We start from the raw sequence: 24,993 nt of genomic DNA on the forward strand, positions 1-24,993 counted from the left end.
TACAGAATATCACTGGGCCTTTAGCCAGTTCCATGTGTCAGGAGGTCAGATGTGTTTTCCTGGCTTGTATTGAGAAGTGAGTGGACAGTAGCTCAACTCATAAATATCTGACAGGGCTGAGATCGAAGGGTGTCTCAGGACTGAGAGAAGCTACAGCTATGCTATCACTTCATCTGTCACATCCCACAATGCAATAATACGTATGAGAAGTGTTTTCAGCTTTAATGTTAGTTTAGCAAGATCATTTGGCTCAGCTCAGCTCAGCTTATCAGTTAAGATCCAGCTCTTTCAGTTCCCAAATAGCTCTTCATTTAGTACCACTTCTGATTTTTTATGCCAGATTTAGCCATGTTTTGACTTATGATTGGTTTGTGTGCATTATTCAATGCAATTATACCAAACCTTTCCAAAATAATGCAAAACATTAAACACTATTACAGACTGTTACACTGAAGTATCCAAGCCATTCCAAATTAACCATTCTCGAAACAGAACACGGTGTGCCACATAACAAAGTCCAACCAGTCGTGAGCACCAGGAGATTACATTTTCATTACATGTGCTTGGTGGCAGGCACACACATCAAACCAACATCCAGTTCAAAAATTCATAATTTGCTGAAGCAACATTTGCAAAATCAACATTTGCTGAAGCAACCATGTTAGTTTGCTTTAACAAGTCTTTGACATCTTTTATCATGACTTGCATGTCACAGGTTGTTAAATCAGAAAAAAAAAAAAAAAAAAGATTCTGGCTATGTGATGGAAATGTCAGAATGCATTAGTTTAAATCTGCACTATGATAAAAGTATTTTGTGGTAGCAATGCCAAAAGAAGCATGATAATTCAGGTGAACAGAACACAAGTTGTTGGTGTTTTACTGCCACTAGTGTTTTTTTTTTCAGCTGGAAACGGCAGTGAATTTAATGATGCAGGATCGATAAGCATAGACATTTCGTATGTAGGCATTTATGATTACATAAAAGTTAATTTTTACTGTTAAAATTAAGAAAAATGAGCAGCAGGTAACTCAATTCTTGGTCAGTTGCTATACTAGCAATCAGATATTTCCCGATATTTACTGTCGTCCATAGCAACGCTTTACATTTTTTTAATGTAAAATATTTTAGATCCCCTAATAAAACAAAAATTCTGAAACTGTATATAGAGAAGTTTCACCTCATTAGCACAAAAACCTGTTTTATGTTACCAAAAGTACACAGAACTTGTCATGCATTAGTGTAGATATGCTGAAACAGAACAGAACTGAAAATGATGTGATGTTGAGTACCACGGTAAAACAAATCTCTTCATTGACATGCTTCTATATTAGAGATAGCTGGATTCAGCAGTGGTCATAGGTGGTTTCATATTGTGACACAATTTCATGTACTTTATTACATTATATTTGCATTGGGCAGATTCTTAACTAAAGCAACTAATATGGCATTTTGTGACATTCATCAGTTAATGCGTTCAGTTCATGCAACAGAAAAATAATAATAACAGCTATGTTTTGAGACATTTATGTCAGTGATTAACCTGTAGTGGCAGTAGTAATAGAGAGAGGCAGCAACCAGACGTAACATAAAATTTATTTATTTGTATTAATGAATCATCGGTCTAATTATTATTTTCAGTTTTTCAGGGAAATGAAAGTCAACACCAGTAACACTTAATTCAACATTTCACTTGCCTCACTAAACACTGATTTTACATTCCAGCAAGTGCTGGAAAATAGCAACTTAAATTAGCCTCGATAATTACAGAAGTTAGGTTCAAACGAGGCTCTGGCCCCTTGACATTTTCTCTTCTTCAACTCTTCCTGTGTTTGATATGCAGAGAAATGGTGGGCGAAGAAAAGGCTGTCCTTCTGTCCTGAATATTTGATCTTTTCCGACGTGATTAGGCAGGAGAGTTTAAAACCCACAGTCTGCCGCCCTGTTCCAAACATTCAGGATCCCTTCCTCTCAAAGGGACACAGAAGACAAACAAAAACATGTTTTCTCTGGCGTTTGGTCACGAGATTCTATAATTATCCTTCTGGTTCTCTCCTCTTCCAAACTGCTCCAGACTTGCACTGTTCTCTCTGGCAGCTCTGTACTTAATGCTACGGTGTTTAGGAGTTAATAAGAGGTTTGCTTGCACCTACTATAGGGAAGGGAAAACACAAAATATAAGCAGTATTTAGAGAAAAACAAAAGTATAATAGCAACACATTGTGCACAGTGGAAAGATTCCACTCGCTGAAAAGTTAGTGCTGAATCCAAATGCAAACCAACTTGTCAAATGGCTTCTATAAATACAATCAGGTTAGTGCACAAACAAAATTTCTCCAGTCAAACAAAGACTATGTATTAATTTTATTGCACCCATATTTCGGCTCTAATTGCTACAGGCAGCAATTAGGATGTGTAACGTAATTTAGAGCGTGCACTGACCCGTGAGATTGCCTCGGCAAACCGCTTTGACAGAACTTCACCATGAACGGAATAAGCAGCAGGAGTTTTACATATCATTCTCTCTATGTTCGTCCCCAGGCTTCTTCATTTCAGCTCCAAATTAATTTACAAGTGACTATAGTAATAGGACTGTAAAGCAGGAAAATTATCTCATGACAAGGGAAATAACATGCCCTGTCTTCCATATTTAAAAAAGAAATAGAAGAGTCACCAAATCACCATGCACTTTTTTTATTTCTGCCCTGGAAATACTTGAGGTCAGATATTTAATAAGGGTTGGGGCTCTTATACTTGGAGAGTGTCTCATTTGAGGATATTGAAGTCTTGTTGTGGTCAAAATCCACAAAAGCCATCGTCTCGCCTCTCTCGATTAGTATGTGACGAGTGAAATCGTCTTGGTTTGACCTTGTCACTGGGGCTTAAATGGCCACCGTAATAAGATGTCACTGGGAGGAAGTGAATTTAGCCTCCATACAGACTGAAGCATTGTTAAAACATCCCAAAGATAAACACATTTTAAAGTCTGCTGATGCTATTGAAGAGGTTCACACTTCTTATGTTCTTAATACATAACAATAATTATATATATAAAAAACTACTCAAAACTTGAATCTAACACTTCAGTTGCTCTATGAGGACTTGGAAAACACTTACAGATGTGTTAAATCTTTTTATGTTAGTCTTTTTTGGTAAATCTTGTTAGGTGAGTCCTTTCTGAGTGAATCACATTTGTTTTTCCTGCCGTTTTCTCTTGCTTCTCTTATTTCATCAGGGGAGAAAAGGAAAAGGATCTGAGAGTGCGGAATATTCTCAAATAACAAAGTTGTTTTACTCTCGGAGTCACAGTGAACCATGTCATCCATCTTTAGGACTGTCAACCTGATTCTATATTTGAATGACTTCAAAGGGAACGGAGATATGAAGTGCCGACTTGTGTTTTGCTGAAAGCGTCAGTTTAATAGTTGTTAGCTTCATAAGAGCAGCACACTGTTGTTTGCTCTCCTTATGAAGAGTTGTAGAGCTTGTGTTTGTAAAGTTACTTCAGTGATGAAACTTCAGGAATTACGAAAGTCGAAAAAAAGTTTAAAGTAAATTCAGGTTAATTGGGCCACCTTTTTGACCATGAGACGATTGTCATAAAGTGGCCTGATTTTCACCATAAGCTATTAAGGTCTAAATAAAGGTTCTTTATTGTCATTGATGGTTCCATGAAAATCCTCCATATAACCTCACTGAAGCAAAAATGGTTCTTCGGTTCTTCAGATTATTGAAATGTTCCTCGCACTTGAAAAAAAATGGTTCTTTTAAGAACTGTTTACTGAAAAGTTATTCTATGGCATCGCTGCAAAAACCCACTTTTGGAAGCTTTATTTTACTGGCATTGATGGTTCCATGAAGAAACGTTTATCTCCATATCCACGAAAGATTCTTCATAGTGGACAAATGGTATTTGGATTATTAAAATGTTACTTACCGAGAAAACTGACAGAGAACTTTCTTTAAAAAAAACTGACAGAGAACTGCTCACTGAAATGTTCTTCGTGGAACCCAAAATGGGTGCGAAAACCACTTTTTGGAATCTTTATTTTTAGTAGTGTATGTATCAGTATATGTACAGAGCTCAATAATCATTTTTATCTCTTTGTAAGTTGTACAAAGTGTCTTGTGCACAAATGCAAAAGTTAGCTTTTTTTTTAGTTAATAAATTGAAAGCAGTTATGAATTCATATAGAAATTAGAGAGGTGGATATGAGAAAGGCTAAAATTGTTCAGTTTGGATGCCTAAATGGAAAAGCCAAATTAATCATAATTGCAAAAATTTGGCAGACAGTTGTTGTGAAAAAGCTCCTAACTTACTAACTCCTAACAGCTTGTGGTATAGAGCAGTATTGATTTTTTGCCTTTTTCATTCGATTCAAACTGATGTTTACAAACCATTTTCTTTTGCTTTCATAATTCAAAGTTTTCCCATTTCGACAGAACCCTGTCTAGTAATGTCAATCAGCTAAATAATGTATACCTTTGTGACAAATTTAAACTATAAGCATTCATAGCATCTAAAAAGGTCAAGTGAAATGAATAGACGTGCGACAAATGCTGATTCTGATAGACAGATTTGTTACAATAAACCAAAGCACAGTGAATGACAGAATTCCTCACTCTGGCCCATGAAAATTCTTACAATCGAGCTTTGTTATATAGCATTAAAAAAAGAATGAGGTGGTTACATAGTTTTATATTAAATGGCCAAATGTAATGGACAAGATTAACTCAGCATTTTGTAAATACATGCATTACTTGAGAGCATATCTCCATCAATGCTAAAGCTAGTTCTAGTGCATTTCAAAAATAGCTACTAAATACTAGGAAAGAACTGTCAATGAGAGCTGAACTGATGTGAGCGGACATGCTTAATGTTACATCAGTAGAGCAGAGTTATATGTGTGTGTCGTGCGCCAAATCATTTCATGGCATATAATCAAGACAAATTAATCAGGAGGAGGGAATGAGAATGACAGGAGAGAGAAAGAGTGATAAAAAGAGCGAAAAGAAGAGATGGTAACCTTTAAGCAAACCTTAGTCATTCATCAGTCAGTCCTCGGTTTGATACTTCTCTCCATGTCTCTAGTGGGATCTGGTTTGCATGTCAATGCACTGCGGAGGCGGCACCATCTCCATACACAGCCTGGGAAGAGAAAAACATAGTTGTGATTGATGACTCCGGACTCTTCTGATTGCATCTCTGTTACCACATAAATCACACATTTACCGATGCAATGCTGATGCATTTTTACCCTCCAGTAAGTAAGAAAGTTCAGGGAGATTTTCCTAACGTGGCAACACAGATTACGCGTTAAACACAGCGTGTGTTGCAGCATCGTAATGCGATCATCAAAATGGCATGGCCCCGAAGATATAAGGCAAAGTCTGATTAGGGAGCATGCATTAGAATTCATGGGAGAGTAAAATTTATGCAGGTACAAACATTTCCAGCTACAACCACAAACAAGCTCTACTGTATGGAAGACCAAAATATTTAAAGGAACAGTTCACACCAAAATTATAATTCTGTAAGTACTTACTTGCATCGTCCCAAACCCCAATGCCTTCATCTTTTTCTGTGAAACACAAATTGAAAATTTTAAAGGATCTTCATGCAGACTTTGTATATACTACAGTTTGAAGCTATCTATGGAAGCTTGTTTCTGCCATATATATATATATATATATAAATTTATGTAATTTCATAATGTAATTATGTATTCAATGAATCAATGAAGACTTTAAGGCAGGGGTGTCAAACTCAATTCCTGGAGGGCCGGAGCTGCTCCAACACACATATCATATAGTTTTCATATAAGTCTGCCGTGCTTGATTAGTTGGATCAGGTGTGTTTAATTAGGGTTGAAGCTTAACTCTGCAGAGCTTCAGCCCTCCAGGAATTAAGTTTGACACTCCTGCTTTAAGGCAAGATTTCACCCAAAGGTGAAAAGTTTGTCATTATTTGCTCACACGCTGTTCCAAAGCTGTATGTAATTCTTTCTTCTTTTCTTCTGCAGAATATAGAGGAAGATATGTTGAAGAATGTTGATAACCAAACAATTTCCCCCTCACACAAACCTATTATATGGCTTCAAAAGAATGCAATTTTTTATGGACTAATGCTTTTATAGAGATTTTCTGTTATTATCAGAGCTGTCATTGTATGAAAATCCTGAGTGACGATTCTTCAGACATTCCCATTTTTGAATGTGAATGTAAATATAATAGCATATGGATTTCAGATGCCATCAGCATAAGTAAATAAGGACAAACTTTACATTTTTGCCTGAACTATTCCTTAAATGAAAGTTTATTAGTGTTGTTCAAATTGTCTTTTCTTTGCTCTCCATTGACAGCCATTACGTTTCTATTCATTAAGATGGCAAGTGCATGACAAGGCTATCATGCCACCATAATAGACCCATTTGTGTCAATGTGGAGCCCTCAATTACCCTGTCAAGCGGTTCAAACGAATGCTGAACCTCTCGTTCGAATGTGGCGAGGACATCACATTCAGCCTCCTGTTTCAAGCACAGATGAGTTTGTTAAACCTCATAAAGCCAGCGGGGAGGAAAAGTAATTTCTGCAGAACTTTTTCTGTGCAGGCCACAGGCGCTTGTTTTTCGGAGGCTTGAGGGCTTAAGTTTCACTCATCTTATCAGAATGTTCCTGCATATGGAGCCTTGCAGGGCGTCTGCTCATTGCGAAACCCCGCCGGTGACAGCAGCTACCAACCAGTCGCTTTTATCTGGAAAGACCCACCGGAGGTACTGAGAGAAGAAAACAACAATCATCACCGGACAAAAGTTGCAGATTTCATGCACGTGTGCGTGTGTCTGTATCCATAATCCATATAACAGCTGCATCATGTGGAATTTTAGGATCACAGTCTTATAAAGCGTCTCTGCCAGGCTGCAATGCACTGCAGGTGGTCCGAGCTTGCCGAAAATATGCAACACTACCGCAGCTTCTATAGAGCAGGAACCACAGGAACGAGTCTGTCCGCCTCTGGCTAAATCAATAACTATCAATCTCTCCAAAAGCCGGGCATTTCCTTTAGTTTTACTGCCAGTGAAATGCTATTCGGCTCTTACAGGCACAGAGTGAGGCCTTTTAGGCTCTTGAGTGCGGCAGTGTCATTTTTACACTTCGAATTATCAGCATCCACTATGATTAACAAAATTCTCCTTGCTCGCAGCACACTCGGTAATATTTGGGACGTGATTTATGCGAATATTACGACCCACAACTTATTTATGATATTGAGTCACGAGGCTTGGCGTGTATTGGATTTTTGTCCTCTCTTGTTATCAATGTTTCAGTCTTGATTGATGACTTATGCTTTAATTATTTATTGAAATACTGTAAGTGGATGATAATTAGAGAATATCTGGGCTGAAGAAAGTGCTGATCTGAAGGGCACAGCTGAAGGTTGACAAAGTTCATCCGGACTGCTCAGAATTCAGATGCAGTGTGCACTGAACTGCAAGATCCGATCAACTGCAAACAGCCTTGTGGCATACTAATTATACACTGACACATGTTATGCATGCTTCCACACACACACACACACACGTGTGTATATGCTTGTTCCTAATTTACCGCAGTGACTGTTCATATTATCATTCATGGAATATTTTATGGAGGCATTTTTTGACTATTTGGCATTCTGAAGAATAAACCTTGCCTTCTGACAAATTTACATTGCAAAAGCAGTACAGGGCACTTCTAAAGGAGCAGTGAATGTTTGTCTTTACACTGACTGTTTTCAATGGATTTACACAGCAATTACATCTGTATACTAGTGTCTAAAGAGGGTCAGAGCAGGTATAATTTATAATATAACAATGAAAACATCTTCAAATGTAGCCCAAAACAACTGGTGTCAGTGCTCTGTTGTAATATTCCATAACCACTTTATAATAGCTGAATGTTTGCAGCTGTTTACAGCAGCAGAGCTCAAGTGAGACTCATGTCTTGATAACTTGTCAAAAATATCATTTTAGTCTCCAGTCTAACTTGTTCGTTCTACCGCCCCTCCCACCATACAACAAGGCACAACAAGACCTGCCTGCACCTGTTTTACCTTTCCGTTCAGTGTGTCTTTTTTTGTGCTGATGAACAGAAAAACTCATCAAAACAAATTATTTGCATCATAGCAGTGACAGCACATGCAAGCTGCAGGAGTCAGCAGTGTGTGTGGCTCTGGGGTGCGTCTTGCAGCACCCTTCACACAAATGAACTCTGTTGAGTTGAGTGTTCAAACCCATCTGCCATCAGCTCTATGGAGGTGGATCAAATTGCACAAATACATCTGAGTAATACTAGTGCAGTATTTCATACACAGTAGAAAATAATCTGTGTGAGACAAATGTGTGGAATAATACCTATAACCAGGTCCAATCTAATTATTATTATTATTTTTATTTTTAGCATTTTTATGAGAAAATCTGCAGAACTCTGTGTCATGGATTTAAACATAGTTAAACGTTAAAAGGATAGTTCACCTAAAAATTTTAATTTTATGTTTTTCTGCTTACCCCCAGGGCATCCAAGATGTAGATGACTTTGTTACTTCCGTAGAACACTTTTGCATTTTTAACTCAAACCGTTACAATCTGTCAGTCGTACAATGTAAGTGGAGACCAAATTAAACCTGCGGCTCTTGATGATATATTGCTGTGTAAAGACACAAAACAATCGCTCTCTGCAAAAAACTGAACAGCATTTATATAGTTTTTTACCTCTGATTTTCACTGCATTGTCTGGACTGTCCTGAGCACGTTCACATCTTCTTCTTCAGTTGTTGTGTGGCGCGTCTTCCTCTATTTCTTGTTTTCGGCGGTTCGCAAATTATAAATGCATTACCGCCACCTATCTCTCAAGTGGACTATTGAAACTCTATCTACAATCTCAATTAAAAGTGTCAATAACCCACCCTGAACTTTGGTTGTCGTCGTCCTCCACCCAGGTGTCTGCCCTCCGCCAGAGCCTCCAGTCACAGTTATGAACTTTAGTTTAGTCAATTTCTGTGGCCTGTTTTATGTTTTCCTTATTTAGTTATGTTCCTGTTCTTGTTAGTTCGTAATTGGTTAACCCCCTTCACCTGTCTACCCCTCATTATTTGCCTTATTTTTTCATTTTTTAAAATAAAATTTTTCATTTTATTCTTGACAATACCCCATCGATTCTCTATGTAGTTCAGGTCTGGTGAATTTGCTGGCCAGTCAGGCACACCAACACCATGAAGAAGAAGAAGAAGAAGAAGAAGAAGAAGAAGAAGAAGTTTATTCACATACACATATATTCATATGGACTTAAGATAATCATGCATGTGAACTGGTCCCCAAAGAAGCTATCTAAAGATTATACTAGGGGGCCATGACAAGCCAGGGAAAAAGAAAAATGCAACTTTAAGTGCTTTTGCCAGTGTGGGCAGGTGCCAAATTCTGCTGGAAAATGAAATCGGCATCTTCAAAAAGCTAGTCAGCAGAAGGAAGCATGAAGTGCTCCAAAATTTCTTGGTAAACGGGTCTTCTTACACTTGAGAGTGTGACAGCTAGTTAATTTCACATTTCAGAATCTGCAAGTAACTGATTAAATATAAAATTAGAAAGACTTTTCTTTATAGACTTACACCAGTTATACTGTTATTTTTGTATCATTGAGATACTATTGTAGTTTTTATTTTTTACTATTATTATAGATTAGATTTTGAATCAGTTTGCATTTATATAGTTTCCATTTTATTTTAAGATATGAAAGAAAATTCTATGTTCAGTTCAACACATGGCTCTTCTTTCTACGCTCTGCTGCTTGTCCCAGGCTGGTAGGCTGGTGGGCGGTTGAAACGCTCTTCTGAGATGTTCACAGGGCACAGCTGATGAGAGCTACAGCCAGTGTTTTATGAATCTATAATGGCCATCATATTTCAACCAGTCAGGCCCGTATGTTGTGTACACCATGCTGGAAACCAATTTCCTTCCATTTGGGATCAACTTTGCTTCCGTCCAGTGAGCAACTGCTGTTCATTTCATTGTCTGCTGCATCTAATTACCACCACTTTATGTTGCTTGGAGGAGGCTTTAAAACATCTATTAGATAAATTACGAATTATTCTTTAAATCAGACCCATTATGCCAGTATGAATTAAATTTTTAAATAACCTCACAATCTGATGATTTTGACCAACTTATTTATGAAGAATCCTGAAGAATAGAAACCTTCACAACACTTCCTGCTTATTTTCTGTTGTATAAAATGGCAACAGCAGAACATGCGAATCTGAATACTGGCAAGACTTCAAATATTGCTGGAATGAATCCTCTGAAAAACACTGAACTTGTTACAATGGGGAGAAAAAGGACAATGGTTTAATCATCTTACTATGAGGTCAGAGCCGGGGTTGGAAAAATTGTATCTTAATGTTTATTCTTCCCTAAGTGTTCCCATATATTTTAAACAGTAAGAGGTTCTCCTGCTTCCTGTGATATTCAGGAAGACTGTGTTGTTGGCTGGCTGCACTGAGGGAGGGATTTGGCTGACCTGAGGTTCTCTCATGTCTGTTTACTGAACTCCCATGTAAACTTTCACCATCATCTTTATGAAAGAGAAATATTTGGGCTCGGATAATTCCCTCCTGTTGTTACAAAAAGGGAGCTGCTAATGCTTTCACCGTGATACAGCTGTATACAATGGGTAAATGTTCAGTTAATTGGCCAAACCGAGGAGGAAGGCAGTTTTGGCACACCCAAGAGACTCCCAGACTATGCTCTTCTGAAAAAAAAACCCAAAAAAAACATCATATCGCTCATTCATCCATAAATGAAGGTCATTAATAACCCAAGGTCATTCCCATCACCCCTTTGATGTCTGTGCTTTAATTATGTATAAAGAGTGAGTCAAAGGCACATTAATATTTATTGTAATTTCCATTTGTAACTTTGCCAATGCAACAGCAAAAGTAGAATCTATTTTTATTGACAGTGTCAAATTTGCAGAGGAACAGGCCATGGAATGCTGGATGTAATTAGTGCTATTGACTGAACTAATCCCAACGGAGCCACACGATTGGATGAGGATCAATATTAATTCAAACTAAGAAACAGCACAAATAAACAAATACAAGACCACAGAGGAAGGAGGAAAGGAGGCTGGGTGGGGGTGAGGGGGGTCCACAGAAAATACACTATCATGACGTACAAAAATAGGTTGTGGAAAATAGGATTAAATAGCATGGGGACTCAAATATTCACTTAATTAATATGTCACAGTATACTGCCAAAAACATAGTGTTAAAGTAAAATACTTCTAATAAAGTAATACTTCTACTAAATCAGGATTAAATTGTACTTTGTTACTCAAAAGTAAAAATCATACACAACCATATTTAGCAGTAGTTTTTACTTGAGTGGAATTTAATAGATTGAATAACTGATTATTAAAAATGTTAGTTTCTGTTTTCAGCCAAGAACTTAATTTCAGTTTCGTTAACTACAACACACACACACACACACACACACACACACATATATATATATATATATATATATATATATATATATATATATATATATATGTGTGTGTGTGTGTGTGTGTATATATATATGTGTGTGTGTGTGTGTGTGTGTGTGTGTATATATATATATATGTGTGTGTGTGTGTTGTTGAAACTTAACGAAAGATTACTTTGAAAGCATAGAATATATATATATATATAAAACTGGTGATTTACTAAGATTTACTTCAACCAATGTGATTTAGTAAGATTTACTTCACCCAATTTTCTGAAAATTGCTGGTAATTATGAAGCAGAAAATGTTTTTGTTTGATTAAGCACTTTAAGAATAATTTTTATAGTTCAGTTTTGGATTTTGAATTTTTATATTGTGTACTTTTATAGACGATAAATCAAAAGTAAAATAAATATTCAGTCATCTATTTCTTTTATAGATGATAAAGCAAAAGAAACATTTAAGCTTTGTGGAATAAAACACCATATTTTACACTTTCTTATATGCAATATTTCCTTCTCGCACAAGTATACTGTACAGAGGAGCTCCATCTACTCCAGCTTTCTCACCATTGCTTGTTTCAGATGAGTCAAAGACATATCAGGAAAATGGGATTCGTTTTCTCCTCTATTTGACCCTCCTGTACGTCTCAGGGGAAGGGACACAACCCGGTCACAAACCCAAGATCTGTCACTTTCTTTATTTAAAGTGCAAGGCATTTCACTGACACTGCATGAAAATATTCTTTATTTGTGGAAAAGAAGTGTGAGATCTCCTTGGAGAAACCGTGTCGATTTCACCTTTTCTCTCTTCTAACCTTTTGCACTTGTCTGCTCCCTGTCAAAGGCATGCATGCCAATGTGTTAATGAAAAATCACAAGTCTAACTTTACATTTTTGTTTGCCGTTCGTTAAACAACATAACACGGCTTACATAACACGATAAACCCCATTCCATGACCTTGTCAGAATGAGAAGAGAACCTCATGCTATTGCACAAGAACACCACTTTATTGTCAAATACTGTAGTTGACCTGTGGTCAAGGCCTTCAGAAATTGTCAGAATAGTGGACTGCTATCCGCCCTTTAGGGAGTCTAAACATCTTAAACACCTCCTAGAAGCATGCTAATGGTGATATGACTTGTTTGTTCTCACCGTCTGGTTCACTGGATGGTTATGTGGAGCACTACTCCCATCAACCACAGTTCAAGTTTCTGTGGGGTAACCCATGTTTGCACTAGAATGGAAATAGTTTCAGAGTCCAAATATTTTTGTACTTATATAAAAAGAGTTTGTTACATTGAGTGCAGGGAACGTTTGCATAGAGGGAGGAACTCTTGCAGCTTGTGGCTTTAATTTCAAGAAATCAAACAACACTGAAAATGTCACATAAAAATGAATTTAATTTACATCCTGTTTTTAAACCACCGAACAAATTTACTGGAGCACTACAGAAATAAACAATCTGGCTTTGAGAAATTTGTGTCTCTTTTTTTCTGTAGTGGAGCTGCATGAGTAATATCCAGTATGTTATTCATTCATCACATAAAAAAAAAGTTCATTTAAAAATGAAATCACGCTGCTGTCATTCCAAATCTGCACTATAAAAAATATTGTTGAAGTTTTAAATCAAACAAAAAATAATGAGGTACATTTTACAATGTGCAGTACTGTATTAGTTTTTCTGCTTCAAAATTTACAGCAATTTTCAGAAAATTTAAAAAAATATATATATATACTGTATATCCGCTGTGTCCAAGAGAGAGTTCTTTGTGAATGAATATGTTTGATTCATTAAAAGGAACTAAATCAAATCATTCAATTAATTCACTGTTTCAGTTCACAACTCACTGAATCAAGGGCAATGGTTTGCGAGTTTACAGCTAAACCTACATCTGTACATTACACAAAGCTACTCATTGGTTTCATGAGACTTGAAATATTGCACAAGTCTGAAGGAATACTTTTAAGGTGCAATTGTTGAAAAAAATAACATCATGTTGGTTCGAAAAGACATGAGAGTCAAAATGACTGTTTCTTTAACCTCTACAGCCTAAAATAGATTCTGGCACTCATGAAAATGGGTAAATGAAACCATATGGGAATGTTGAAGGAAATCTGATGTGAAAGTAAGGACCGACTGTCCAAACAATCATCTGTACAGTGTATTCGTGAGATCTCACTTTGCTGTGCACTCCAGCCATTTTTTTCAGGGTGTTAAAAGCAGGGCACAGAAAACCAAGAAACATCAAAAAATCTCCCTCAGAAAGTCTCTGTGAAGCTGCAGGGGTGCAGAGAACTCTCTCACATCAGACAGACTGTCTGCCATATATTCCACGCTTAAAAATCAACCTGAGCATCTGATGCGGTCTCCCGCTGGCACCCCACACTATCAGCAACCATTCAAAACCAACTCTTTCTACAGAAATGCTACTTTTCAAATCTGCACCCAAGAAAGACAGCAGACATATTTAGGAGGCTATTATGTGTTATGCCATAAATATGTAAGATTGTGGCATCGTTTTGCCGTTTTACTGTTTTAAGTCAAATAAAAAACATAGTATACTGGTCAAAAATAATTATTAATAAAACACACAAACAAAAAAAATTCAAGGCTGCTGTTTGCCATACAATGAAAAAAAAAAAGATTTTTATTGACATGAATTGAATAAATGACTATTCATTTCTTGGTGAATGACCTTATATTAGAAGTTTTTAATTATTAGTCTTTCTTGAGTTGATTTAAAACATCTAAATATTTTGTTAAACTATCTAAAATAGTTAGAATATTGACAAATCTTTAAACAACACAAAATTTATTTGAGAAGCAAGCACTTCATAAAATATTATTTTATATATATTGTTAAGTGTATTTTTACTGCACCATTTTTCCCCACTTGTTTAATCTGGTTTATACAGTATGTAGAATATGGATATTAAAGGCAGTTTTACACATGTAGATAAAAAAAAAAAAAAACGCATTAGTTTTATACTATGCATAAATGTACTGAAAAAGACAACTATCACTAATAAATACACGCATTCCATGTTTTAAAACACACGTTTAGACCTAGACTGTTTGCTGAGCTATAAGTGAACCAGACAATAGAGCAGTTCTGTACTTAGACACCATTGTATCTGCTTGCGTTCAGGCCTAGGTTGTATGTGTCTGTGTTTGTGTACTTGAGGTCAACGAAGCGTTCCGTCGGCCTTAGAGTGAGTCATTACCTTCACATCAAGAAATATGTATGTACCACAAATTCCCTCTGAACAAGCTGAGTGGGAAAAGGCACTTTAGCAGAGGCAAATATTCCTGCTGATTGCAGGAGAATCTTACTGTGAGCTCCCCTGAAAGTCAACAAGGTATTGAGCCTGGTGTTACAATACAAAAACATAGCTATGTACTGTAGGTGAGTCTATTCAGATAAGAGAAATTTGCATTATGAAACTAACATATCTGCGTACAGTGACAAATTGAAACCAGGAAAACAGCATTACTGTGTGTTGGCAGATATTTATTGTACATACTCTATCTAGAACTTTTGGCTATCAAAGAGCTTCATGGAGATTTGTTGGCAATTTAAAATTAAGCAACACTGTAATGATTTCCATAAGTTTCCTTTAAAACAAACCATTTAATTGAACTGATTCATTACTTTGATTCATTTGAGTACTGAATAAGTATTTTGCTCATTTTATGTTTACATTTTACACTATTTTCAAATGTTTTGGATTGGTTAAATTTATGTATGTTTCTTTTATGCTTAAAAAAAGACATTTATTAGATTTTTTAAAAAGTACAAATGTGAAATATTACTACATTTCTAAAACAAATGTCTATTTTTATATTTAAAATCTATTTTTGTTTTTTATTTATTTCTATACATTTTCCGCAGCCATTTCTCCCGTTTTGAGTGTCACATGATCCTTCAGAAATCATTCTTACATGCTGATTTGCTGCTTAACAAACATTTCTTTTTTTTATTATCGAAGTTGAAAACAGTTGTGCTTTTACCATAAATAAATTTAATGCATCCTTGCTGAATAAAAGTATTAATTCATTCATTTAAAATAATAATAATAATAATAATAATAATAATAATAATAATATAATCATACTGACCCCACACAATTTTTAAACAGTAATATACATACAAATAATGCTTTGATTATTTCTCATTAGATTTTTACAATAGTTTACATTAAACATTTCTAATTAAATGTACATTTAACATATCTAGTTACATTTCTAATGGAAGTAAATCAAAAGGCAGTTGATCTGGCTATATCCCCCAGTCCTAACTCATGTGTGCTCAAGTCTAAAGTCATAAAACAAACCTCTTATCTGAAAATCTAATTTGTACTTTTGGGAGTGTAAAAACTGTTGTACTAACGGAACATGGTGTTCCATGGAACAGGGATCAACTGTGACCTTCACTATCAGAATGTCAATCTCTTGTAACTGCACTTGACATGATTTATGCCACCATTTGTCCCCTTGATTGCCAATATGACCTTCTTTAGCTTGGTGTGTGTACAATTTAAAGCTGTGAAATCCTCCCTCCAGATCTCCTGACTGGCTGACACCGCACTGACGACCTTGGCTTCAGCAATCCTCCCATCCGGTCCACTACAAGTCAGCATTTCTTCAAAATTAATTCCCTAAAAATGAATGAGTTTAGTTGTTTAAGCACCTAATTATCAACAGCAAGAATGTTTGCATGTAAATGTAAAGGCATTTAGTGCCCGGTTAAACTGGTTTGTGGCTAAAATGCTTTGCACGAGAGTGAGACATTAGTGAATTCGCCTCAAGCTCACCCATACTGGTTTATTCTGCATATCGTTGCCTGCCACTTTAAGTTCAGATGTAACGACCGACATGTGATTTACTTCTGAAGAAATCGCTGTTGTTTGTTCAGAGTGACATCTGAAAGTGACAAATCCAAAGAGGCACATGCCTGATCTTTTTAATATACTGCCAGCAAATATATTTTGATTGATTTTATTGTCAAGCCATTTTTTCCATGATAGGAGAACACATCTTATGAGAAACAAATCATTTTAAAAGCCGAAACAAAGGTTATGTCAAAATGCTGACGTAAAAGCGGGCTGATTTATTCCTGTGTTGATTCATTTACAGTTCTGGAGGATCGGAAGACTTGGCGACATTGCAGAGCTGTTCATCACTGGCAAGCGGCTTGGTTAATTGTGTTCGGTTAACTGGTTTTTAGAGCCGTTCTGTCCCGTGCTCCGTGTGGATGTTGGGAACAGACGTCACCTCTTAGCATATTCTTTAAAATGTCATTTGCTCTATTTACAGCACGTATGACATTGCCACCCTCGCCATCTGCTCTGTAATAATAAATTCAAGGACATACAGATCTGAGTAAAGCACTATTGAAGTTACACAACGACAACAGAATCACCTGTGTTGATTAGCTTATATTCTGTGCTTGTCTTAACATGCATTTTTCAGTTACCAAAGAATAAAAATGCTAAGCTGCAACTTATTGGACAGTCTAGGTCTTATTGGATGGAGATTGGTGGGTTTAGGGATCAGTTGGGTGGAGACGGGTAGGTTAAGGGATATGTAAGGTGGGAAGAGTTGGATAATGCTACACAGCACCAATAATGATGCCGGGACATGTTCATTAGTAACATCACAATCATATCCAGCTTGAGAGGTTAATAAATAATCTCTGAAATGCTTATTGTGTGAAATATTACACATATTGTTTACTTGATAATCTTGTTTCATCATTTGTGAATGTTCATAAAAAGAGACCAATTATCACAAATGGCTGACGCACAAATGCCATTGATTAAAAATTCTCAGGAGGGTTATTAGGAAATCATGTGATGTGTACAATAAAACGACAGTGTGTCATATGCTGTACATGATGAAACATAGACCTTTTGGAAGACACCTCTTCTTTGTGTTCGAGATTATTGCTCACTTATTAAAAATCCATTGCCTGCTTGCTGGTGGTTTTATTTAAATGATCAGCTTTTCAATTAAGTTTGACTGTTTAGCTGTTACTTCACAGTCTAGTCACAAAGTGCTAACGCCACATTTGCTTCACACATCATGAGTGTGTCTCCGACAGCCATTAAAATCAGGACACTTCTGCCTGACTAAGATAACAAGTGGATTTTGCGTGGAAAGGCAGTGTGTGTGTGTTCCCAACCAATGCATAATTTGCTGTGTCGCGCTCCGGGACAGAGATTAGGCCACATCAGTCGCCCCATGCCGCTGGTGGGGGAGGCTCTGCTGCGCCATAAACCAGTTCCCTGATCTCAAGTGCAGAGTTCAGCAGTTCTTCAGCGCAGTGGAACAGACAAGTGAGCTTAAATATTCATCGCTTGTAACTACAACACTGCTGTGTCTCCTGATATGATTCCATTCCAGAGCGGGAGAGGGAAAGAGTTAAACATTAAATCATAAATTGTGTCTGTTAAAGAGAGTCAAACTCTACCAGAATTCATTTACATGCTCTTATATTTGCTTGTTTGGGAGGAATCTTAAAAAAAAAAAAAAAAAACGATCCATTACTTCACAACGGTGTTTAAATAAAATAAATTACATTCATAAGTCAACCTATTTTAATGCCTTTAAAAATTTTGTTTTTGAGTGCAATGGGATATAATTTAGGTTAATAATAACAGCTAAATTGCAAAGTATTATTGCTATTTAAAATAACATTTTATATTTTAATATAATTTAAAATGTAATTTATTCCCGTGGTAATATATCTGAATTTTCAGCAGCCATTATTTCAGTCTTATGTCACATGGTCTTTCAAAAATCTTTCTAATAGGCTGATTGGGTGCCCAATAATAATGTCTTATTATTATCAATGTTGTACACAGTGGTGTTGCTCGAAATGTTTGTGGAAACCATGATTTTTATTTATTTTCATCTTTATATTTGTATTAATTATATTTGTATTATATTCTATATCAACATCTGTATTTTCATTTAGGGAAGGTGTATAAGAAATTTAATTCACTGTGTACAACATACAAATATTATTTTCCTAGTTGGTACATTAAGTATTATATAGAAATCATAAAAATCAAAGGCTTTCCTCCATCACTCTAACTCAAAAATCATTTTGTGTGCTTTTTTTTTTTTTTGTGTGTGTGTGAGTGATGCGGTTTAAATCAAACTTTTTTTCTGAAGCAAAATACTATTTTTGGGCTGCTGACTCAAAAAAGTCAATTCATTAGAAGTAAAAAAAAATGCCTTTCATCACCTTCTCTCTGTTACATGTGTCAGAGTCTTCTCGGTCTGATGAGAAAGAGAGGAGGAACATTCCTCTGTTTTCACTTCAGTGCTTCAGGGCCATAATATGCCTGGGAACGGGTCAGGGCCAGACCCTTGAGGCTCTTGGCACCCTGCAATAGACCTTTGACTTACTGATAATGAAAGGTCAGACAGTTTCCTTTCCTATAGTAGGATCCTATAAACTTCTCACTCACCAGCAGACATTTCAAACGAAAAGCAAACGGTAAACCCATCCACACAAGCTACTGTAAAATTCAGATAACCACACATACAAAGTGTCTCACCCGTCTGGGACAAAGTAAATTGACAAAACAAAGCACAAAGGGTGGCAATTAAATTGCAGGTATTCAACTACAGGAAAATTAATGATCAACCTGCACTGCAAAAATAAAATAAAATAAAATAAAATATCCTTATATTTTTGTTTTAGCCAATGAATATAATTTAAAAAAAATGTGTGTCCCCTTTTAAACATAAATCTGATCAAATATATTGAGGTTCATGCTTAAACAAACATGTAATTTGCAAATGAGGTAAGAAATACACTTACTTCAAGATATATTTCACAATCTTGTTTTAAGGATCTTTAAATATGTTTTTTTTTTTTTTACTGGAAGACAAAAATACTGATAAAGAAAATGATTTTCTGCAGTGTGTCAGGTTAGATTAGATCGCAATCTAAATCAATGTTAGTTTGAAGATAATGCAACAAAAAAGGTTTATTTCCAAAGTGGGACACAGGCTTCCCATGAGCTATGTAAATGATTCAGGCACTGATTCATCTGAAATCAATTAATTAGAGAAAATATGGACAAAGTTGGCATCGACACAGATCAGGCAGCTCTGGCGGACTAATCACAGCAATACACTGAAGAGAGCCTCACATCTTCCTAAATTAAATGATCCGATATGACAAAACCCCTGCTCACTAGGTTCAATCCGAAATCTGTTCACAACAAACCAAATTAAACCTTTGATATAAACAAAAACGGGGGAATTGGTAGTTCTGCATGCTGTGTGCAAAAGCAGCTACTACTTTGAAGTTGACAGATCAAAAAATGACAACATTAAAGGCAAAAAGATTGCTTTATGGAACAAAGCCAACCTCTTTGTGATCTGTGTATATGCAAACACCATGCCCCGTCGCTTTACTGTCAAAGAGCTGAGAGGTCGCAGAAGACGGCCTGTTCCGTGATGAATAAATTGTGTTTGAAAATTCTCCATGAAAATGAATGCAGTCAATCTACGATGAAGTGTTTGGGACTGTTCAACTGACATACCGGCTGTGGAGTGATTGAACAGGCAGGAGAAAAACGGAAGAAAAAATAAATGCACCGCTGGCCCACTCAGGAAAAAGAATAAATAGTCTAGTCTCAAATCTTGAGGAATCACTTATGAGATATGCATATTAAAGTAAAAAAAAAAGAAGAAAGAAAGAAATCTTATTCTGATTAGATCATTGATGGTTTTCAGACATGTATTTGTCAGTTTGAAAGTTAAAATCAGTCATTTGTGACTCCAGAGTTTATGAAATGCCTCAAGGAAATGCAAATCTACTGACAGGAGCTCTGGAGCAATTGGGTCTTATTAGAGATGCAATCACAATGACTGACATGGGAGAGCTATCATCATTTGTGTCAAATCCTTGGTTGGTTTTGATCCAATGATAATGATGCAAACAAACAGAAGACTGAATCTCCAGTAATCTTTCAGCACCATATGTGGCACTTTTTGGTATTTTTCAGCTCGCTTTAAATTAAGCACTAATCTTAAACAGCTCTTTTCTGGTGCGCTTTGAAAAAAAACTGGAAGTACTACATGAGCAACTGATATGCAAATAATGTTCTGGGGGTGGACTATTCCATTAAAGAACAGCTTAAAACATTCGCTCCACATTAGCATGGGAAAACAGGCAATCCAAAAAGCATCCACGCAAAACAAGAAGTGTTTTTACATTAAAGAACACCTGCTGAGTGTTTAATGATATAAAGTCGAAAAGTACCGTGGCAGGTGTTTTATAGTGTACCGATGAAGTTTTCTTCAATTATTTCTAAAAACTCTTCCTGAACAGAAACAGTGCCTTGAAATTGAATTCAGTGTTTGTATTACTTTCAGACAGCCAGAGCAAGACATCCAATTTCACAACCACCAATCTTGCCACTTCTAAGTCTGTGTGAAAACCCTGCGAGTCAACAGTAGTATTCTTGAAGTACATTATCAATATTACAAAAACGAACTTGTTGTGTGTTTTGTCTCAATTTAGGAATTAAATCTTGTCTGCTAATTGGGTTGAAAATGACCTTTAATCTTGAATCCTCTCAAGACAGCATAAATTTCTCATTTGGATTTAAAGTTAAAATGAAAAAGTCCACCCACAAAATGACTTTTCTGTCCTCATTTACTCATCCTACTGTCTTCCAATGAGTTTCCTTCTTCTGAGGAACATGAAATTAGATATTTTGAACAATACTGGTAAATAAACAGTTTTGAGTACCATCTTTCAAAAACTGTTTGGTTACCCACATTCTTCAAAATATCTTTTTTCTTGTGTACATAGAAGAAAAAAAATGCATACGGGACTGGAACAACATGCGAGTGAATAAATGATGACAGGATTATTTTTTGGGGTGGACTATCCCTTTAATGCAAGTTCTTAAGTCTTATCAGAACATGATGCACCTCCCTCTTAGCATGTGATTGTATCCCCTGAAAAAAAAAAGCCATGAGGAAAATCTGTATCCAGAAAAAGCGAATATTACTCAACACATTAAAAGTGCAGTGTCAAAATGACCCTGAGAGCATCCAGGAGCCTTAGCAATCTTGGTGAAAGTGACAGCAGAGATCTGAGAGCTGCTCTTAGGGAGGGAGCCAGGAGCACTCAACAGAATCGCTCTCCTGAGAGCCATCAAAGGAGATTTGTGTTTAACAGAGACTTTTAAAAACTGAGGTCTCTTATGAAATACACACTGAATATTCAATACTCACTTCTCTGTATTATATTACACAGTGTTAGGTAGGAGATTTCACACATCTTGCCTTACAGACAGAGCACTAAGATTTGAATGTTCATCCCACTCAACCTTTTCTTTATATTTATAGCAGTAACTAATATCGTACATTCTTTTTAATCAACCTTTAAAAAGTAATTATTTTATTACTTTTTTTTTCAATCAACGTAAAATGACAACATTGGTTTGAGTTGATAAGGTAAAGTGAGGTTCAAAAGTATGATACCACAACAAAATATCAAGAATTAAAAATATAATTAAAATGTTATGAAATTTTCTTTTTTTTGGTTTATTGGTTATTATTATTTTGCCTTAAAGCCTTTATGTATAATGCATTATAAAAGTACTTTTAATATATTATGCCTTTAATGCACCTTATAATGGATTATACAATCTCATGAATGATCGTAACCACAGTTAATACATTATAACATTTGATTGCTACATTATGCATTTTAAATTTTGTTATAATTATTCACAACCAATGTTGGGGGTAAAGCATTATAAGTAACGTGAGTTATGTAATCAGATTACTTTTTTTCAAGAGACCAATAAAATAATGCATTACTTTTTAATTTACAAGGACATATCTGAGTTACTTTTTCAAAAATGTAATCCAAGTTACTTTGGTTTCTCATTTATTGGCTGACAAGTCTCATGCCCCCATATTGGTAGAAATCAGAAGTACAGAGGCGATGTGTGCACTGTGTGAAAATGACGTAGTTCTAGACTAAATGTGAATGTGCATTAATCAAAATGGATTAAAACAGTGAAATTCTAATTCGGAATATGATGCAAAACTGCAATAATTAATATGTTAACATAAATGTATCTGATCCCATTTTACTAACTATGTCTTTGCTGCTGACTTTTGATGAGCCAGTTCAATCATACTAATAAGCAAAAATGACTTTAGAGAAACTAATAGCTTCATTGTTGTTGTTGTTTTTTATTGCTGAAGAGTGCTGAACCTTCTTCTCCTGTGTTCTGTACAGATGTGAATTTACTTCTCCTTCAGCCTGAGGTTTATTCATTGCACTTTTTGCTGTGAAAGGGTTTTTACATTTGTTATAAATAGAACTTCTTATGTTGAAAACAATCAAGCCCTGAACATATTTTAAAAGTAACGCAAAAGTAACAATGCATTGCTTTCCATAAAAAGTAACTAAGTTAGGTTAGGTTAGGTTACTTTTATTGTACCCGTAGGTAAATTTGTTTTACAGTGCAATAACTGTGGCATCCAATACAAAAACACACAACACAGAACACTCCACAACACATAGGGACAAATAAGTAAATACTCAAACGGAGTAAAGTGCTCTCAAGAAAGAGAAAAAAAAAACATGACTAATTAGTTACATTTTTTAGGGAGTAACGCAATATTGTAATACATTACTTTTAAAAGTAAGTTAACCCAAAACAGTTCACAAAAATATATAATGTATTACAATGCACACTATGAATAATTAAAATGCATCATACCCTTTAAGAACTCTTTATAAACTAGATTTAAGTAAAGTGTTACCAGTACGCAGGGCCCTAAGAAATTTTACTAAATACTTTGGCTTGGTTGGTTTTGCTGTTGGTTTATGGTTTTAAGTTCCTGTGCTTCCAGCCATTTATATCCTACAAAGCATGCTTCCAGTATAGCTACTAACATTTTTAATGCTGTAACAATATTTTGCACCCCTAACACTTTTAATAATTCAAATAAATAAATAACTCTAGTTCCAAACAGCTATATTCAAACTTTATCTCAAACCTTGAAAATGTAAAAAAACAAACAAAAAATATATAGACTGGTTATTCTTTGTCTATGTGCTCTCTCAGCCAACGATTTCTACAAAATCAACTATGTATCCTCAAAGCAAACTTTGAAAGCTAAACCTCTAAGGAGGTTTTCTCGGAGGCAGCATATGGCCAGACATGCCCTGAGGAGCTTTTACATATTAAAGCTGCAGATGTAAGTGTGTCTGGAATCAGCCAGACTTTAGACAGTGAAAAAAGACAGAACGGAGGTGGTGAAAAACTTGTACTTATATCCATATAAGATAAGACCAGAAATCTGCTGTTGACTGCTTTCTAATGAACAATCCTTGCATCGAATAGACTTGCCTTTGGCAAACAAATTTCACACAAAAACACTTTTTCTTTTTATTCTTTAATTCAAGAATTCTTTGCTGAAATGAAGAGAGTTACTCGCTGCATCCTTTTAAGCATGGAAGTTATAAATTCTGGACAGACAAACGTACAGCATTCAAAAGCCAAAGGAAGGAGACAGTTAGATGAAGAGTGTTTTATTCGCATGATCAATGATTTTGCCTTGAGCTAGTGGGAGTCGGTATTGACTTGCATAATAGCTCTTGCACTTCAAATATAGCTGATGTGGGAGGACTAGCAACATGTTCATGAACTGTGCAGTCTGCAGATCAGAGAATCGCCCACAGTCAGAAGCACACAGCATATTGCTGGCGTGTGTCATCTTGTGTGCTCTAGTCCGAATCTAAAATGACACAGGGTCCGTTGCGTTTTGGGAGAGGGGGGTCATTTGTATTTCATTTTGTGCCCTTGTTTTGAGCTCTGGAGATATCGATTGTCAAATGTGGCTGAGGAAATTGGCCAACAAATTCATAAACGGCTCTCTGTCTTCTCAATGAATTATGCACCGAGAGCGTGCTGGAGTGGGCTGCGGAATAGTTTAAATTTAAAAGAGTGGCATGATTAAGTTGTTAATGCTCTTGATGTGTGATTTGGCGTGATCTGAAAATCCAATAGTGCGGAAACAGACTGTCGATTATCTCAGTGATAGGGCTGTGAACCTCGGTGTGTGTTGATCACACTGATTGTGTTTAAACTGCAAAAACGATATTGCGTGCTGCTTGGTCATGCAGCATTCTCTGCCACGATGCTGTGGCATTCAAAATCCCAGACGTCTTGATGATATTCAGCTCTCTAGATAGAGCACAAACCCCTACTTTGATATACACTGGATTTTTGCCCATTTTATTGACTGTCAGTTGGAGGGAAACTACAACAACAAAAACATGTATGTCTGGTTTCTTCGAAAAGTGCAAAACCTTGTTGCTGAGTATTATATTTTGGCATGTAGCTTGTTATTGTCTATGAGAGTGTACATCTTGTAATGCATCCTGTCCAGTGTTGGGGTAACAAGTAACGTGA

General features: G+C 36.0%; 1 long non-coding RNA gene across 1 annotated transcript; it reads left to right on the forward strand.

Moving 5' to 3' along the window:
• Nucleotides 1-16,084: 16,084 nt before the first annotated feature.
• On the forward strand, nt 16,085-17,027 carry LOC127950584 (uncharacterized). Its single transcript, XR_008152487.1, has 2 exons — nt 16,085-16,153; nt 16,658-17,027. It is a non-coding gene; the product is annotated as an uncharacterized LOC127950584 (long non-coding RNA).
• The last annotated feature ends 7,966 nt before the right edge of the window (nt 17,028-24,993 follow it).

This window comes from Carassius gibelio, chromosome B2 (genome assembly GCF_023724105.1).
Source record: "Carassius gibelio isolate Cgi1373 ecotype wild population from Czech Republic chromosome B2, carGib1.2-hapl.c, whole genome shotgun sequence".
NCBI lineage: Eukaryota > Metazoa > Chordata > Actinopteri > Cypriniformes > Cyprinidae > Carassius > Carassius gibelio.